This window comes from Salvelinus alpinus, chromosome 25 (assembly GCF_045679555.1).
Source record: "Salvelinus alpinus chromosome 25, SLU_Salpinus.1, whole genome shotgun sequence".
Taxonomy (NCBI): domain Eukaryota; kingdom Metazoa; phylum Chordata; class Actinopteri; order Salmoniformes; family Salmonidae; genus Salvelinus; species Salvelinus alpinus.
In genome coordinates, this window is record NC_092110.1 from 362,385 (window position 1) to 381,261 (window position 18,877).

Below are 18,877 nucleotides of genomic sequence, written 5' to 3' on the forward strand. Positions count from 1 at the left end.
ACACACTACGCCGCCAGGGACTCAAACCTGCAGTGCCAGACGTGTCCCCCTGCTTAAGCCAGTACATGTCCAGGCCCGTCTGAAGTTTGCTAGAGAGCATTTGGATGATCCAGAAGAAGATTGGGAGAATGTCATATGGTCAGATGAAACCAAAATATAACTTTTTGGTAAAAACTCAACTCGTCGTGTTTGGAGGACAAAGAATGCTGAGTTGCATCCAAAGAACACCATACCTACTGTGAAGCATGGGGGTGGAAACATCATGCTTTGGGGCTGTTTTTCTGCAAAGGGACCAGGACGACTGATCCGTGTAAAGGAAAGAATGAATGGGGCCATGTATCGTGAGATTTTGAGTGAAAACCTCCTTCCATCAGCAAGGGCATTGAAGATGAAACGTGGCTGGGTCTTTCAGCATGACAATGATCCCAAACACACCGCCCGGGAAACGAAGGAGTGGCTTCGTAAGAAGCATTTCAAGGTCCTGGAGTGGCCTAGCCAGTCTCCAGATCTCAACCCCATAGAAAATCTTTGGAGGGAGTTGAAAGTCCGTGTTGCCCAGCAACAGCCCCAAAACATCACTGCTCTAGAGGAGATCTGCATGGAGGAATGGGCCAAAATACCAGCAACAGTGTGTGAAAGCCTTGTGAAGACTTACAGAAAACGTTTGACCTCTGTCATTGCCAACAAAGGGTATATAACAAAGTATTGAGATAAACTTTTGTTATTGACCAAATACTTATTTTCCACCATAATTTGCAAATAAATTAATTAAAAATCCTACAATGTGATTTTCTGGATTTTATTTTCTCATTTTGTCTGTCATAGTTGAACTGTACCTATGATGAAAATTACAGGCCTCTCTCATCTTTTTAAGTGGGAGTACTTGCACAATTGGTGGCTGACTAAATACTTTTTTGCCCCACTGTAAGTATAACTTTTGTATGACTGATGCCTTTAGTGAGAGGTCTAATGCTTTAATATTTAATCATTTCTGCCCTCCGAATTCATATTCGTTATATAAATAGGCCCTTTTAATTTTATCTGGCTTGCCGTTCCAAATAAAATAGAATATGTTTTGTTCATATAATTTAAAAAGCATGTCACTGGGTGTAGGCAAAACCATAAGCAAATAGGTAAACTGTGATATGACTAAAGAGTTAGTCAGGGTGATTTTTTCACAAATAGACAGGTATTTTCCTTCCCATGGTAGCAAGATCTTATCTATTTTTGCTTGGTTTTTGCTGTGGGACCTTACATAGACAGGTGTGTGTCTTTCCAAATCATGTTCAAACAATTTAATTGACCACAGGTGGACTCCAATCAAGTTGTAGAAACGTCTCAAGGATGATCAATGGAAACAGGATGCACCTGAGCTCAATTTCAATTATCATAGCAAATACTTCTGTAAATAAGGTATTCCTGTTTTTATTTGTAATAAATGTGCAAACATTTCTAAAAACCTGTTTTCACGTTACCATTATGGGGTATTGCGTGTAGATTGATGAGTGAAAAAAATATTGTAATCCATTTTAGAATAAGGCTGTAACGTAACAAAATGTGGAAAAAGTCAAGGGGTCTGAATACTTTCCAAATGCACTCTATATATCAATAACAGGCCCTAGTGATATCCGTATCGCCCGTAGGCTACACTACCTCTGTCGTCCTTACCTCCAAGTGTATATTAAAGTTGGTCGTATAATCTTTGATACTGATAGCAGTCACAACATTGGAAGGCAGCTTGCCCTGTTGCCTACAAAAACCTATTCATATTTGTTTCGCAAATTCCTTTATGAATTTAAAAGTAATCCTTAGTAAGTAATCATGTAGTCTTTCAAGAGTATCTGTAATCTGATTACGATATTTTTACTGGTAACATATTACAGTTCATTTTTTTGTAATCAGTTACGTGTAATGGATTACATGTAACCTGTTACTCCCCAACACTGGCTGTAGTGTTTTGACTACTTGTTGTTTACTACCAACATCAATAGTAAAAACTCTGCTCAATCATACAAATCCTTGTCTTGTTCTTACTTAATTTGTAAAATTGTTGTCCTCAGGGCTACATTGTTAATGAGACGCTGGTCATTGGGCTCCCCTGACTAAATAAATGAAATTTACATTACCCATCTTCAGGTCTTGGTTTGGTAAATCAAGGCCTTGTGATAGTCTCCCAAACTAATGCCAGAAGAGTGGCCAAATGGGTAGGACTGTCTGTATTCTGTATCCTACCTTAGAGATTGCACCCAGCTTTCTGATATGCACCGCAGTGTGAGGCTGTAAGCTTCCACACTAATCATCTTCAGACCAAACTTGAAAGTTGATGTGGTTGTAAGGGATTGAAGACAGAAGTTGTACGTTACCCCTCTGTCACTCGCCAACTCGTGACTGGAGAATTCCTGGTGTCCCTGGAATACCTCATGATGTTCTGAACGCGTTCTAAAGTTATGTATGCATATCGCAAGTCAGGATTTTGGCCTTACAAAAGGAAACTCTTACAGAAGGATATTTTTTTTCAAAAGTGCAACCAAAACCGCTGGGAGGCTTGGATGCACAGGGGGATTGTACCCATGCAGAAATGTATGTATCAGCAAAGATCAGTAGTGTCTGATAGCGGCAAAAATAAAACTTCAATCGATCGCTGCCTGCACCCGCCCACCCGACTAGCATCACTACTCTGGACAGTTCTGACTTAGAATATGTGGACAACTATAAATACCTAGGTGGCTGGCTAGACTCTAAACTCTCCTTCCAGACTCACATTAAGCATCTCCAATCCAAAGTTAAATCTAGAATCTGCTTCCTATTTTGCAACAAAGCCTTCTTTACTCATGCTGTCAAACATACCCTCGTAAAACTGACTATCCTACCGATCCTTGTCTTCGGCGATGTCATTTACAAAATAGCCTCCAACACTCTACTCAGCAAATTGGATGCAGTCTATCACGGTGCCATCCGTTTTGTCATCAAAGCCCCATATATTACCCACCACTGCGACCTGTATGCTCTCGTTGGCTGGTCCTCGCTACATATTCGTCACCAAACCCACTGGCTCCAGGTCATCTATAAGTCTTTGCTAGGTAAAACCCCGCCTTATCTCAGCTCACTTGTCACCATAGCAACACCCACCCGTAGCACACGCTCCAGCAGGTATATTTCACTGGTCATCCCCAAGCCAACACCTGCTTTGGCCGCCTTTCCTTCCAGTTCTCTGCTGCCAATGACTGGAACGAATTGCAAAAATCACTGAAGTTGGAGACTTATATCTCCCTCACTAACTTTAAGCGTCAGCTGTCAGAGCGGCTTACCGATCGCTGCAGCTGTACACAGCCCATCTGTAAATTGCCCATCCAACCAACTACCTACCTCATCCCCATATTTGTTTTTGTTTTTCTGCTCTTTTGCACACCAGTATTTGTACTTGCACATCCTCATCTGCATGTATATCACTCCAGTGTAAATTGATAAACTGTAATTACTTCGCCACTATTGGCCTATGTATTGCCTTACCTCCGTACTTCATTTGCACACACTGTATACAGATTTTTCTATTGTGTTATTGACTGTACGTTTGTTTATCCCATGTGTAACTCTGTGTCGTTGTTTTTGTCGCACTGCTTTGCTTTATCTTGGCCAGGTCGTAGTTGTAAATGAGAACTTGTTCTCAACTGGCCTACCTTGTAAAATATTTTTTCCTTTAAACAGGACAGGTCAGGGGCCTCCCTCGTCTGTTGTTTCTGTTTCCGTGATGCCTTATGACTTTTGTCAGTTCCTTTGGGACAAAAGGAACTCTGTGTCTAAAACAAAACCTTCACGAGGACCCCAACTTCACCCCAACTCTCACCTTCTGCAGATTCCTTCTCTCTCCGCAAGTTTTGCTCTAAAATAAATATCCATTCTATCACCTTGCCAGTGACTGACGGGCCTGAACTTGACAGTGACAAACTGGGGGAAACAACTGTGCCTTATCTCCCCCTCGTCTCATTCCTCCCCCACCTTTCCATGTATTCCAGTCCATTCCAAATAGTAAATTGCGGCAGCCCAGAAGCGCAACTCGGGGAGGGAGTGTGGTTGCTTATTGATGCAGACGTCCACTATGTTGATGCGAGCTGATTCAATCAAGCAACACCTTTGGATGCCAGACAGACACCCTATTCTCTTTTACCCCACATCCCCCTTTCTTTCCCCCTCTATGCTATTTTCTTTGACGAGTGACAGGATTCGACATGAGGTTGCCATCTTCATTGTTGTGGCTGTTGGTACACAGGCATACATACACACATACATACACACATACACACATTCACACACTAATATGATTTGGGAAGAAGTATGGCTTCATGTTGTGTGTTGTGTGTCACTCTATTCTGCTCGGGCTAGATGATCCTACGCCAATCCAAGATGGCGTAGCAGTCGGACGTGTGTTTGTCTCTGTCCCATGTAAATAGCCGGTTTCGTCTTTTTTTTCGTATATATTTTTAATCTCACTTTCCACCTATGATCTAAATATACTTTCCCGCAACCCGCCTCACCCAATGTGATACGGATCTGCTATTTTTATACATTATAACTGGAAACTCCATCAGCAGCTAGCCAGCTAACTAGCTACTAGCTAGTAGTAACTGTTAGCCACGGCTAGCGGTCTTCACCTTCAGCTCGGACACCAGCCAGCTTAACAGCTGATATCAACCAGTTTATTGCGCGATATCAACCCAGAGCATATCAGACTGATTTTCTCCACCACATCACCGGATTCCTGACGCAAGCTCTGGACAATTACACCGGATCATCGCAGCTAGCTAACTGCAACCGAGTAGCTACTGTTGGCTAACGCCTCTGTCCCGAAGCAAGCACCAGTTAGCCTTGAGCTAGCCTCGAGCTAGGCCCATCTGCCGGCTAGCCGAAGAGGTCTACCAGCGAATTCTTGGGCTACAATACCTCTTTTTGCCAATTGGACTGGACCTTTTTTTGCCGACACAGAGCCCTGCCAATCCATCACAACTGGTCTAAATCAGCTACAAGCTAATTTAGCCATTTTTTTTGCCGCTGCTAGTAGCTTTTACCTTCTGCACAGACACCAGCCCTGTTATTAGCCTGGATATTACTCACCAATTTACCAGCATCGGACTGTCTCTCGACAACAACGCCGGATTCCTGCCGTAATCCCTGAGCCACTACTTCTGATCCTCACAGCTAGCTTGCAGCTAGCGCAGCTAGCGCCACTGCCACGAAGCTAGCACCAGTTAGCAAACACAATTCTACAATTCACAACCTCTCTTTCGCCACCGCCATCCGGCTTGGATTCTCTGTCGACACGACCACGTCTGAGCAGACCCCCTCCGTCTGAGCAGACCTCCCCCCGGGCTACTAACTTTAAACGCCGCGTGCTAGCTTAGTGGAGGCCTCCCTGCTCCATCTACGGCTGCCCCCTGGACACTATGATCACTTGGCTACATAGCTGATGCATGCTTGACTGTCCATTAATTCACGGTACTCCATTCTGTTTATTTGTGTTTTATCTGTCGGCTCTGTGCTTTAACTCAGGATCTGTGTGTAGTTAATCCGACCCTCTCTGCCTAGTCGTCGCCATTTTTACCTGTTGTTGCTGTGTTAGACTAGCACCCTGTTATTGCTGCTGTTATCTTACCTGTTGTTTTAGCTAGCTCTCCCAATCAAGACCTGCAATCACTTTATGCCTTACTGTATGTCTCTCTCAAATATCAATATGCCTTGCATACTGTTGTTCAGGCTAGTTATCATTATCATTGTTTTGGTTTGCAATGGACCCCGTAGTTCCACTCTCCGTACCTCTGATACATCCTTTGTCCCACCCCCCACACATGCGGTGACCTCACCCATTGAGACCAGCATGTCCAGAGATACAACCTCTCTTATCATCACCCAGTGCCTGGGCTTGCCTCCGCTGTACCCGCGCCCCACCATACCCATGTCTGCACATTATGCCCAGAATCTATTCTACCACGCCCATAAATCTGCTCCTTTTATTCTTTGTCCCCAACGCTCTAGGCGACCAGTTCTGATAGCCTTTAGCCTTTAGAATCTGCTTCCTATTTTGCAACAAAGCCTCCTTCACTCACGCCGCCAAACTTACCCTAGTAAAACTGACTATCCTACCGATCCTCGACTTCGGCGATGTCATCTACAAAATAGCTTCCAATACTCTACTCAGCAAACTGGATGCAGTTTATCACAGTGCCATTCGTTTTGTTACTAAAGCACCTTATACGACCCACCACTGCGACCTGTATGCCCTAGTCGGCTGGCCCTCGCTACATGTTCGTCGTCAGACCCACTGGCTCCAGGTCATCTACAAGGCTATGCTAGGTAAAGTGCCGCCTTATCTCAGTTCACTGGTCACGATGGCTACACCCACCCGCAGCACGCGCTCCAGCAGGTGTATCTCACTGATCATCCCTAAAGCCAAAACCTCATTTGGACGCCTTTCCTTCCAGTTCTCTGCTGCCTGCGACTGGAACGAATTGCAAAAATCTCTGAAGTTGGAGACTTTTATCTCCCTCAACAACTTTAAAAATCTGCTATCCGAGCAGCTAACCGATCGCTGCAGCTGTACATAGTCCATCTGTAAACTACCCACCCAATTTACCTACCTCACCCCCCATACTGCTTTTATTTATTTACTTTTCTGCTCTTTTGCACACCAGTATCTCTTCTTGCACATGATCATCTGATGATTTATCACTCCAGTGTTAATCTGCTAAATTGTAATTATTCGATTTATTGCCTACCTCATGCCTTTTGCACACATTGTATATAGATTCTCTTTTTTTTCTTTTCTACCATGTTATTGACTTGTTTATTGTTTACTCCATGTGTAACTCTGTGTTGTCTGTTCACACTGCTATGCTTTATCTTGGCCAGGTCGCAGTTGCAAATGAGAACTTGTTCTCAACTAGCCTACCTGGTTAAATAAAGGTGAAATAAAAAAAAATAAAAAAAAGATGGAAGGGAACTTTTCCCCCTGCCTGCAGAGGACCCTGACAACTAAATTCACGTTGTTTTTGAAATACAAAAACTGAGCCACCAACACTAATTCAGATGGTTCATTTTGACCCCCGACCTCTTGAAACAGTGGTATGGAAATCCCAACGTACGTGGGCAGTGTGGTGGCCATCTTCATTCAGGGCCAGAGAGGGAGTCCTTGATGTGAAAGAGTCATGTATCCAACTCCCTCAAGCCTCATTTAAAACACTTGAAATAAAAAAAAAAAAAACACAATAGCAATTAGGTTACACATGACACAATTAACACACTTTAATTCAGAAACTGCCCAATGAGGGAGTGCACACAGTCAACCGTTTCGCGCCTATCAAAGAAAAGGCAGTTTCATCTCCTCTTAACAGAACTCATTGTGCCTGCTTTGGTTACGGAGTTGGCCGTGTTGAGTCGCCTGGCTAACGAACTGGTAGCGCTGACCCTTAACCGATACCGTATGGTGGTGAGGGAGATTCCCTCTTTCCGCGAAGGGCAGTGATTAGCCCAAATGGATGAGGTCAAACCGACTGTAAGACATTTGTTTAAACGCCCCGGCCCTCTTTCGGTTAGCCCGAGCCGTGCTTAATGTCAGATCGTGCTAATGACAATCCGTCACAGGGTGGGCCTAGCTCTAGGAAAAAAGACCAATAGATACAGAGAGAATGGTGGGAATGAATCAAAACCTTGAAGAGATGGATCGGCATCATCGGCTCATCTAGAGCGGCTTCGAGTGGCTTCTCTCTTTCACACATGGTTGGTGATCCCAGTCATCAGCGCCGCTAATCGGCTGCGGCTGTTGTAGTTAACGCGGCGTGAAACAAATCCTGGTCTCTTATCTTTCTTTTTTCTTCTCTTTCTCTCTCTTTCTCTCTCTTGCCCTCTCTCTTTGTGTGTCTGTTTCAAACACATACACTCAGATTTACTTAAATCAGTCTTAGACTGGGAATTTGGCCTTACTGTAGCTGAGCTAGGCTAAACTGGACTTGGTTGGGTTGAGCTTGACTTATTACTGAAGTACAGCTCACTTCGGCTGTAATCCAAATGTCCTACAGTATGGGGGGAGCTTTTAATTAACTTCATTCACATTGATTTGTTGAATTCATATCAGTCATGCAGAAGTGAAATGAGACTTCTTTGTGAGTACTAACTCCCCCTTCCCCCCTTCCCCCAGGATACATTGCTGGACCCTGGGGAAGATGTGGCCCTTCTCTCCGTAAGCTTCGAAGACACAGAGGCAACCCAGGTGTTCTTTAAACTCTACCTGTCCCCCAGCATTGAACAGTAAGTGTTTTTTTGCTTCAGTGTTTTCTTTAGCTCCATTCATGTGGGCTGTAGACAGCTCCCTATACATTCACCAGCCAGTTTATTAGGTATTTATTAGGTACCGCATTCACGAAAATGGATCGCTATTACAGACAGTCACATGTCCGTGGGCTTGCTATATAAAGCAGGCAGACAGGCATCGAAGCATTCAGTTACGATTCGATTGAACATTACAATGGGCAAAACGAGTGACCGAAGCAATTTTGAGCGTGGTATGATTGTCGGTACCAGGCACGCCTGATACAGTATCTCAGAAACTGCCGCCTTCCTGAGCTTTTTACGCACAATAGTGTCTAGGGTTTCTCGAGAATGGTGTGACAAACAAAAAAGATCCGGTCAGCGGCAGTCCTGTTGGTGAAAACAGCTCTTTGATGAGAGAGGTCGAAAGAGAATGCCAAGAATCGTGCAAGCTAACAGGCACAAACAGACAAATAATTGCGCAGAACAACAGTGGTGTGCAGAACGGCATCTTGGAACACATCTCGTCGATCCTTGTCATGGATGGGCTAATGCAGCAGACGACCACACCGGGTTCCACTCCTATCAGCTAAAAACAAGAAGAAAAACTGGTTTAACGAATTCCAGTTCCTGTTGCGTCATGCTGATGGCCGAGTCAGGATTTAGCGTAAGCAGCATGAGTTCATGGACCCATCCTTGCCTGGTATATTTGTATTTATTGCCAAAGCAGCAGCTCCACTTCCTGGGGTCCAGCAAAACTAAGGCAGTTTATACAATTTTAAAACATAACATTACATTCACAGATTTCACAACACACTCAGTGCCCTCAGGCATCTACTCCACCGGTACCACATATATACATGACTAAATCCATGTGTATGTATAGTGCGTATGTTATCGTGTGTGTGCATGTGTATGCATGTGTCTGTGCCAATGTTTGTGTTGCGTCACAGTCCCCGCTGTTCCATAAGGTGTTTTTATCTATTTTTTTAATCTAATTTTACTGCTTGCGTCAGTTACTTTATGTGGAATAGAGTTCCATGTAGTCATGGCTCTATGTAGTACTGTGCGCCTCCCATAGTCTTTTCTGGACTTGGGGACTGTGAAGAGACCTCTTGTAGCATGTCTTGTGGGGTATGCATGGGTGTCCGAACTGTGTGCCAGTAGTTTAGACATGGTGTCAACGGTACTGGCCGGTGGTGGTGGGGTACCGCCATCCAATCTGCAGCAACTGTCTGATGCCATCGCGTCAGCATGGACCAACATCCCTGTGGAATGTTTCCAACTTGTAGAATCCATACCCTAAAGAATTCAGGCTGTTCTGGAGGCAAAGGTGGGTCCGACCCGGTACTAAACTGGCCAGTGAGTGTAAATTACATCCCAAAAAATGAGGATCCATTGATGGATAGCGAGTGAGTGTGGAGGCTTCCATTGTACTGCAATCATTTTCTTGCCGTTAGCCCAGCAAGAAGAATGCGCTTCTGACATAGAGATCAATGAAGTACCGGGGGGGAAGAAAAAAAAGTTAACAAAAGGAGATGCAGGAATATTTTCTGACAATAGAGTGGACAAGTTCGATGCTACTTCATCTCAGAATATAGATATCAGAGAGCATTCCCAAACCATGTGTGTAAAGGTACATTGAGACGGCACAATGTACAGGAAACATCATTAAGAATTTTAATATAGAACAGTTTACGAGGAGTTAGACAAGTCCTGTATACAAAATTATAATGGATCTGTTGGTGATCAGGATTCTGAGAGGATTGTTGAATATTAGACCACACACGTCCCAACTAAAACATTGATCCATACCTGGAAGGTGTCTTTTCCACACAGTATCAAGAGGAAGAGGTTTATAAGAAGTGGACAGTAAAAAATTATAAATTTTGGAACCACCCTTTGTTTTGCTCCTTAAACTCAAAATCTTGGATGTACAGTCCTGGCCTAAAGATTTGAGAATGACACAAATATTAATTTTCACAAAGTCTGCTGCCTCAGTTTGTATGGTGGCAATTTGCATATACTCCAGAATGTTATGAAGAGTGATCAGATGAATTGCATTTAATTGCAAAGTCCCTCTTTGCCGTGCAAATGAACTGAATCCCCAAAAAACATTTCCACTGCATTTCAGCCCTGCCACAAAAGGACCAGCTGACATCATGTCAGTGATTCTCTCGTTAAAGATATACTTCTCCTTAATGTAACCACTGTGTAAGATTTCAAAAAAGCTTTACGGAGAAAGCACACCATGCCATAATCTGAGTACAGCGCTCAGGCACCAAAACAAGCCATACAGATACCCGCCATGTTGTGGAGTCAACAGAAGTCAGAAATAGCATTATAAATATTCACTTACCTTTGATGTTAGAATGTTAGATGTTAGAATAACTGTCCACGTTTACTTTTCCTCAGCCAACAAGACGAGTAATCACTAGCCTACAGGGCCTTGAAAAAGTATTTGCCTCCTTTCTGATATTCTATATTTTTGATGCTGAATGTTATCAAATCTCCAACCAAAACCAAATATTAGATAAAGGGAACCTGAATTTACAAATAACTAAAAATATATATACTTATTTTATTTATTTAATTAACAAAGTTATGCAACACCCAATTTCCTTGTGTTAAAATGTAATTGCCCCCTTATACTCAATAACTGGTTGTGCCAACTTTAGCTGCAATGACTGCAACTAAATGCTTCTTTTAGTTGTTGATTAGTCTCTCATGTCCCTGTGGAGGAATTTTGGCCCACTCTTGCATGCAGAACTATTTTAACTCAGCGACATTTGTGGGTTTCCAAGCACGAACTACTCGTTTCAAGTCCTGCCACAACATCTCAATTGGGATTAGGTCTGGACTAGGCCAAATTCATACAACTAGGCTACATCCCCCAAATTGTTAAAAGCAATGAGGCTCATGCAACAGATCAGAACAATAAGCTTAAAATGTTGATAAACTATTATTTGTTCACATTATAAGCGCAGGAATGCACACAAGACAGTAGGCTACGTTCCATAATGTGATTAGCTGAAAACACTGTTGTCATAAGCACACTGCACATGCCTACGGTTTCATGAGACAAAGATGAAAATATCCGTTAGAAATGTAGAAAGAGGGGCTATAAAGATGCAACAACACTAGCATGGGTTGCTAATATGACTAGGATAGTTCCTTTGGCTACTGGACAATGAAAAGACATTTGAAAACCAATAGAACATAAGAGAAATAGGCTACTGGTTTCAATGGCATATGGAAGTCTTTCTAAAATAATTGCCTGCATGTTTGTATAGATTTTGGCTAGGCTACTTTGAAGCAAGGTAAGACATGCCTCATAGTATGTAGTAAAACATTCAGGTTTCAAACAATGAAGTATATGTTTTCAATATGCATACTGCCTCCAGCTCATTACAAAGTGGTGTGTGACGCGCTGAAGCCTGCCTAGTAGTTACCTATGCACTGGAATCGGAAGTGCGCTTCAATTACCAGTTGAGAATAAATCGTGGCCATCTAAACTTTTTTAAACACACGATTGCGTTTAGAATGGTTGCGCAATGATTGGTGCTTATAAAGCAGCAACGGGGAAAGAAGCAGCACTCCAGCAGCAACAAATGAGCTGTTTGATGAGCCGAAGCAGCAGCTCTTGCACTACATTGACTGCTATTTCAATCAATTAACAGGCTGAAATGCATTTTCGCAATGGGAATTTTTTGTAAGACTGAACGTTTTTTGTGTTCATTTCAGTAGGAATGCAAATGTGTACGTATGTATATAGGCATTTATGTATGTATGTATGCATGCATGTACGTACAGTACCAGTCAAACGTTTGGACACACTTACTCATTCCAGGGTTTTTCTTTATTTTTACTATTTTCTACATTGTAGAATAATAGTGAAGACATCAAAACTATTGAATAACACATATGGAATCATGTGGGAACCAAAAAAGTGTTAAACAAATCAAAATATATTTTATATTTGAGATTCTTCAAAGTATCCACCCTTTGCCTTAATGACAGTTTTGCACACTCTTGGCATTCTCTCAACCAGCTTCCAATCACCTGGAATGCATTTCAATTAACAGGTGTGCCTTATTAAAAGTTAATTTGTGGAATGTATTTCCTTTTTAATGCATTTGAGCCAATCAGTTGTGTTGTGACATGGTAGGGGTGGTATACAGAAGATAGCCATATTTGGTGAAATACCAAGTCCATATTATGGCAAGAACAGCTCAAATGAGCAACGAAACAATAGTCCATCATTACTTTAAGACATGATGGTCAGTCAATCCGGAACATTTTAGAACTTTCAAAGTTTCTTCAAGTGCAAAAACCATAGAATTCAAGGAACACTTAACCAGCATGGCTACCACAGCATTCTACTGCGATATGCCATCCGATCTGGTTTGAGCTTAGTGAAACTATCAGTTGTTTTTCAACAGGACAATGACCCAACACACCTCCAGGCTGTGTTAGGGCTATTTGACCAAGAAGGAGAGTGAAGGAAAAGCAGCCAACAAGTGCTCAGCATATATGTGAACTCCTTCAAGACTGTTGGAAAAGCATTCCAGGTGAAGCTGGTTCAGAGAATGCCAAGAGTGTGCAAAGCTGTCATCAAGGCAAAGGGTGCCTACTTTGACGAATCTCAAGTATAAAATATGTATTGATTTGTTTAACACTTTTTTGGTTACTACATGATTCCATATGTGTTATTTCATAGTTTTGATGTCTTCACTATTACTCTACAATGTAGAAAATAGTAAAAATAAAGAAAAACCCTTGAAATGAGTAGTTGTGTCCAAACTTTTGACTGGTACTGTATGTATGTATGTACTGTATGTATGTGCGTACGTATGTACATGTGTGCGCATATATAAGTATGATAATTGTATTTGGATACAGCGAATACAGTGTCTTATAAGCCCATGTGGGCTGGGCATCATGAAGAGGCATGACAAAATAAATCACATCAAAATATACATGAGTTTGTGTGTGCGTATGCTCGTGTGTGTGCGTGTGTGTCGGGCAGAGTGTTAGGTATGTACATCCCCTCTCCTGACCCCAGGCCCCCCTCCAGCCTGCCTGGTCTGGATGTTTGTGCTCGGATGAATCTCTGGAGATGTTTTTTGCAAGTGCACGCCCCGTCACACCAGGTTAAGGCGCCTCTTCCCCCTCTATCTCTCTCTCTTCATCCCTCCTCTCCCTCAAATTTCCTCACTCTCTCTGTCTCCCCCATGTCCTTGTCTCCCTTTTCCTTTTTTACTTCTTCCCGGTTTCTTCTGTCCTCCATTTTTCTCTCTCTCTCCCTTTACCTTCTCTTTATCTCTCGCTGTCTCTCTCTCTAGCTGTCTCCCTGTGTCTCTCTCTCCATGTATCCCTGTCTCCCTTTTTGTCCTCTTTGCTCTCTAGCTCTCTGTTTCTCCTTTCCTCCATCTTTCTCTCCCCTCATTTCTCTCTCTCCCGTCCCTCTCTTCCTCCACAGATGTCTTCAGGTGTGCTGTCACAGGTTACCCTATCCACCTTCCCTACAGGGCCAACCTCTCCCCCGCATGGCAAAGTAATACATAGAAATCAGCCCAAAATCACACACTTTAACCAGGGCACACTTTAGCCAAGTCTAGGACAAAAAGGCTTCTCAACAGTTTTTTACCCCCAAGCCATAAGACTCCTGAACAGATGATCAAATGGCTACCCGGACTATTTGCATTGTGTGCCCCCCCTCCCCCCACCAACCCCTATTTTACGCTGCTGCTACTCTCTGTTTATCATATATGCATAGTCACTTTAACTATACATTCATGTACATACTACCTCAATTGGCCCGACCAACCAGTGCCCCCGCACATTGGCTAACCAGGCTATCTGCATTATGTCCCGCCACCCACCACACGCCAACCTCTCTTTTACGCTACTACTACTCTCTGTTCATCATATATGCATAGTCACTTTAATCATATCTACATGTACATACTACCTCAATCAGCCCGACTAACCGGTGCCTGTATGTAGCCTCGCTACTGTTATAGCCTCGCTACTGTATAAAACCTCGCTACTGTTATTTTTCACTGTATTTTTTGTTGTTTTTATTTCTTTACTTACCTATTGTTCACCTAATACCTTTTTTGCACTGTTGGTTAGAGCCTGTAAGTAAGCATTTCACTGTAAGGTTGTACCTGTTGTATTCGGCGCACGTGACAGAAATAAACTTTAATTTGATTTGATCTAGTTAGTCCCCTGCACTCTCCACACTCTACGTTGAAGTACTCTCTGATCGTGCAAAATAGCACCAGGGTCTATATCATTGGTCAGTTGATTCAGGAAATTGATTCAGGAAGTGAATTGGGTTCCAACTGCAATTACAGATTTGTGCCATATTTTTTTCCAATGAGGATGAGAATACCAAACAATCAAGAGGAGAAGCATGCCCACTCAGCTGTGTGTGTGTGTGTGTGTGTGTGTGTGTGTGTGTGTGTGTGTGTGTGTGTGTGTGTGTGTGTGTGTGTGTGTGTGTGTGTGTGTGTGTGTGTGTGTGTGTGTGTGTGTGTGTGTGTGTGTGTGCGTGCGTGCGTGCGTGCGTGCGTGCGTGCGTGCGTGCGTGCGTGCGTGTGTGTGTGTGTGTCGAGCACATGACCTGGTCTGGCACATGACCTTGCCCATGTGCTGGACCAGGCTGCAGTGGCATTCAGGGTCGTCCTTCGCCAGTTGAGTGAGGAGGGTGGACAGAAGGAGGCTAAAGGCATGACAGAAGAGAGCGGGAAGGGGGGACCGTGTGGTGCTGGGGGGGGGGGAGATGGAGCAGAGAGGGCTGCACAGCAGACCTTACTATAATATGAACATACAGTGCGTTCAGAAAGTATTCAGAGGCCTTGGCTTTTTCCACATTTTGTAACGTTACAGCCTTATTCTAAAATTGATTAAATACAAAAATGGCCTCATCAATCTACATCCTGATCAATCTACACACAATACCCCATAAAGACAATGCAAAAACTGTTTTGCAAATGTGTTAAAAATAAAATAAAAAACAGAAATACCTTATTTACGTAAGTATACAGACCCTTTGCTATGAGACTCGAAATTGAGCTCAGGTGCATTATTTTTTCCATTGATCATCCTTGAGATGTTTCTACAAATTGATTGGAGTCCACTTGTGTTAAATGCAATTGATTGGACATGATTTGGAAAGGCACACACCTGTCTATATAAGGTCCCACAGTTGACAGTGCATGTCAGAGCAAAAACTAAGCTATGAGGTCGAAGGAATTGTCCGTAGAGCTCCGAGACAGGATTGTGTCGAGGCACAGATCTGGGGGGAAAACATGTCTACAGCATTGAAGGTCCCCAAGAACACAGTGGCCTACATCATTCATAAATGGAAGAAGTTTGGAAACACCAACACTCTTCCTTGAGCTGGCCGCCAGGCCAAATTGGGCAATCGGGGAAGAAGGGCCTTGGCCAGGGAGGTGACCAAGAACCCGATGGCCACTATGACAGAGCTCTAGAGTTCCTCTGTGGAGATGGGAGAACCTTCCAGATGGACAACCATCTTTGCACCACTCCACCAATCAGGCCTTTATGGTAGAGTGGCCAGAATGAAGCCACTCCTCAGTAAAGGGACATGACAGCCAGCTTGGAGTTTGCCAAAAGGCACCTAAAGGACTCTCAGTCCATGAGAAACAAGATTCTCTGGTCTGATGAAACCAAGATTGAAGTCTTTGGCCTGAATGCCAAGTGTCACGTCTGGAGGAAACCTGGCACCATCCCTATGGTGAAGCATGGTGGTGGCAGCATCATGCTGTCAAACCAAATCAAATTTTATTGGTCACATACACGTGTTTAGCAGATGTTATTGTGGGTGTAGCGAAATGCTTGTGTTTCTTGCTCCAACTGTGCTGTTTTTTCTAACAAATAATATCTAACAATTTCACAACAATACACACAATACACACACATCTAAAGTAAAGGAATGGAATTAAGAATATATAAATATTTGGACGAGCAGTGTCAGAGCGGCATAGACTAAGATACTAGAATATAATAGAATACAGTATATGCATATGAGATGAGTAATGCAAAATATGTGAACATTATTGAAGTGATTAGTGTTCCATTATTAAAGTTGCCAGTGATTTCAAGTCTATGTATATAGGGCAGCAGCCTCTAATGTGCTAGTGATGGCTATTTAACAGTCTGATGTCTTGAAATAGAATCTGTTTTCCAGTCTCTCGGTACCAGCATTGATGCACCTGTACTGACCTCGCCTTCTGGATGATAGCAGGGTGGTCACGCAGTGACTCGGGTGGTTGTTGTCCTTGATGATCTTTTTGGCCTTCCTGTTGCGCCTTCTTCACCACACTGTCTGTGTGGGTGTACCATTTCAGTTTGTAAGTCATGTGTACGCCAAGGAACTAGAAGTTTTACACCTTCTCCACTGTGGTCCCGTCGATGTGGATAGGGGGGTGCTCCCTCTGCTGTTTCCTGAAGTCCACGATCAGCTCCTTTGTTTTGTTGACGTTGAGTGAGAGGTTATTTTCCTGGGGATGTTTTTCAGCGGCAGGGACTGGGAGACTAGCCAGGATCACGTGAAAGATGAACGGAGCAAAGTACAGAGAGATCCTTGATGGAAACCTGCTCCAGAGTGCTCAGGACCTAAGACTGGGGCAACGGTTCACCTTTCAACAGGACAACGACTCTAAGCAAACAGCCATGACAACGCAGGAGTGGCTTCAGGACAAGTCTCTGAATGTTCTTGAATGGCCCAGCCAGAGCTCGAACCCGATCGAACATCTCTGGAGAGACCTGTGCAGCGACGCTCCACATCTAACCTGACAGAGCTTGAGAGGATCTGCAGAGAAGAATGGGAGAAACTCCTCAAATACAGGTGTGCCAAGCTTGTAGCGTCATAACCAAGAAGACCTGAGGCTGTAATCACTGCCAAAGGTGCTTCAACAAAGTACTGAGTAGTGTCTGAATACTTATGTAAATGTGATATTTCAGTTGTTGTTTTTTTATACATTTGCAAAACTTTCTAAAAACCTGTTGTTGCTTTGTCATTATGGGGTATTGTGTGTAGATTGATGAGGAGAAAAAATACAATTTAATCCATCAGGGAATATCATTCTGCCGGAGGAGATGGTTGCCGTTTTACGGGATCCTAGCCAATTGTGCTATTGTGTTTTTTCGCTTTATTTGATTAAAAAAAAAATAATAATAATGTTTCTGCCACCGTCTCTTATGACCGAAAAGGATATCTGGATATCAGAACATTTTTATTATTCATTTTTTTCTTTAAAACTTCTTATGGCTGCATCCCGCTACCGGGATCGATATGACAGCGGCCAGTGAAAGTGCAGGGTGCCAAATTCAAACAACAGAAATCTCATAATTAAAATTCCTCAAACATACATGTGTGTATTATCATTTTAAAGGTAATCTTGTTGTTAATCCCACCAAAGTGTCCGATTTCAAATATGCTTTACAAACGATTATGTTAGGTCACCACCAAACCACAATAAGCACAGCCATTTTTTCCAGCGAAAGATAGCTTTCACAAAAAGCAGAAATAGAGATAAAATGAACCACTAACCTTTGATTATCTTCATCAGATGACACTCATAGGACTTCATGTTACACAATACATGCATGTTTTGTTTGAGAAAGTTCATATTTATAACAAAAAATCTGAGTTTACATTGGCGCGTTACATTCACTAGTTCCAAAAACATCAAGTGATTTTGCATAGCCACATTGTTTCAACAGAAATACTCATCATAAATGTAGATGATAATACAAGTTATACACATGGAATTATAGATATACCTCTCCTTAATACAACCGCTGTGTCCGATTTCGAAAAAACTTTACGGAAAAAGCAAACCATGCAATAATCTGAGACGGAGCTTAGAACAATAGTCAAATTAGCCTCCATGTTGGAGTCAACAGAAACCAGAAATTACATGATAAATATTCCCTTACCTTTGATGATCTTCATCAGAATGCACTCCCAGGAATCCCAGGTCCACAATAAATGCTTGATTTGTTCGATAATGTCTGTTATTTATGTCCAATTAGCTACTTTGGTTAGCGCGTTTGGTAAACAATTCCAAAGTCACGAAGCGCGTTCACTAAAACCTGACGAAATGTTCAAAAGTTCCGTAACAGTCAGTAGAAACATGTCAAACGATGTATTGAATCAATCTTTAGAATGTTGTTAAAATAAATCTTGAATAACGTTCCAACCGGAGAATTACATTGACTTCAGATGAGCGATGGAACGGAGCTCCCTCTTATGTGAAGGCGCATGGTGAAAGAACGGTCACCTCATGGCAGTGGTGACTAAATCCTGTCTCCTTCGACCCCCCCTTCACAGTAGAGTCATCAGACAAAGTTCTACAGACTGTTGACATCTAATGGAAACCGTAGGAAGTGAATACTCATTCATATCTCGCTGTGATTTCAATGGGATCTTGGTTGAAACTCGACCAGCCTCAGAATTTCCACTTCCTGTTTGGATTTTTTCTCAGGTTTTTGCCTGCCATATGACTTCTGTTATACTCACAGACATAATTCAACCAGTTTTAGA

At 42.8% G+C, this 18,877-nt stretch overlaps 1 protein-coding gene across 1 annotated transcript in view; it reads left to right on the top strand.

Moving 5' to 3' along the window:
- The window catches only part of LOC139553135 (BRISC and BRCA1-A complex member 2-like), a 127,088-nt gene that overhangs the window by 72,884 nt on the left and 35,327 nt on the right, over positions 1-18,877 (top strand). The window contains exon 2 of the mRNA XM_071365090.1: positions 8,186-8,295. The gene's annotated coding sequence lies outside the window, so the exon portion shown is untranslated. The remainder of the gene's footprint in view (positions 1-8,185; positions 8,296-18,877) is intronic.